This window comes from Tuber melanosporum, assembly GCF_000151645.1.
Source record: "Tuber melanosporum whole genome shotgun sequence assembly, scaffold_1, strain Mel28".
NCBI classification, from domain to species: Eukaryota; Fungi; Ascomycota; class Pezizomycetes; order Pezizales; family Tuberaceae; genus Tuber; species Tuber melanosporum.
Window position 1 is genome coordinate 2,495,170 of NW_003298755.1, and position 1,699 is coordinate 2,496,868.

The following is a 1,699-nucleotide window of genomic DNA, read 5'->3' on the forward strand; positions in this document are numbered from 1 at the left end:
CGATTCCCTTACAAGCGCTGAATTTGTCCAGGGGGCATTTGTAGTGGACATTTTGTCGCTATTGCACTATGATATTCAATATAATTTATCTATCCTTGTATCGATGATAGAAAGTGACGCATCATACATAACTTAACCCTCATAGAATCCAAAAGATTTTTGGAAAATGTCAAATCCGACTGACAGATATCGACAACTCAACATGATACCATATCATACCAAAGAAGTTGAGACGTGACATTATCGGCAAAAGCAAAGGGAGAGCCGATATTTCGACCGGAGACCTGAGTAAAAAAAAAAAGGGGGGGTTTTTTTTTTTTTGCTTCCTTTTTTCAAAACCGTTTTCGGTTAAGATGTGTCATTTTCACCATTTTTGGAGATGTTTGCTTTACTTTATTTCTCCCGCCCACCCCACCACCCCCTGTTACATAAACGTGGGTAACCGTTCCCGAGGGGATAATTAAGGTAATTTGGAGCTTTTGCAGGTATATTTGCAGACATGTACAGTAGGTAAGGTAGACTACGGTAGGTGTGAACTACCGGTTTTTTTTTTTTTTGCATTGTTACTCTAATCCGGCAAGTTGATGATGAGGTAGGGATTATCCTTAAGGAGTTTTTATTATTATTAAATTTTATTTATTTTACATTCGAGAAAAACATTCGATTCGGAAGGAGGTCCCTTCTTTTTCGCTATTATCTCGATTGTTAACTTGTTTCCAAGTATTCTTTTTCATTATTATTTTTAATTCCACAACTTGTCCTCCTTGCGCCCGAACACACACGAATATTATCTCGGCAGAACGCAGAGCGATGTATGTGCGAGATTCGAGACGTTAAACGCGCCGTTGTGCCAGAGCCAGGATCAACCGACCGGCCGTTCATGGCACATGGTAGTTGAATATCCTTCTATACTTCACGAAAAATCACTCGAGCGTCCTCTGCCACGCACACATACCCTACCCTGTACGGAGAACGGTGCGAGATATATGTAAAAAAAAAGTGCCGGTGGGGGGATGCGGAGGTTTGATCGCTTAGCGGGGGGAAACGGGTACGGTATCGTACTGTACTTTTCAAGTACTATATAGTAACTGGGGGGGGGGGGGAAATGGGGGTCACCCTGACAAACTCGTTCGTAACAAGTACTTTACTGTGCAAGTATTATAAGTATATTGGGTGGAGTCGTATCACATGAATTGGTCATGATTCGGTAGGTATGATATTTATGTCAGTCGGGGGGTTTTACTTATGATGGGTATTATAAATATCGTACAAAATATAAATCTCCTCTATAGAATCTGTCATTACCGCGTTAAGAAATATTTCTTGAGAAAGAGTCACTCATGTCCTGATATCCGGGCAGCAGTTGTGCGGTACCTTTGGTGTTACGAGAACCTTGGGGATGCGAGTGTACAGGTACTGTACTGTACCGGTATGTCATACATCAGGGCTTTTTTCTTATTCTTCAAGCTCCTTCCCTTCTATTTTCCGGACCCCGCCTTTCCCCTTCCTGTGTCGGAAGGTATCATAGTTGCGGAGTAAAACACCAAACGCACTCTCACGAGCTCCCCCACGCTGAACTTTAGAGCTTCATAGGCTTAGGGTCAACTTTATAGGGAAATAAAATTTCCACCGCTTGCTTGCCTGAAGGTACTCCACTGGACTTTCCAGTTACTGGTTGCGGTTTACAGAATTCACCCCC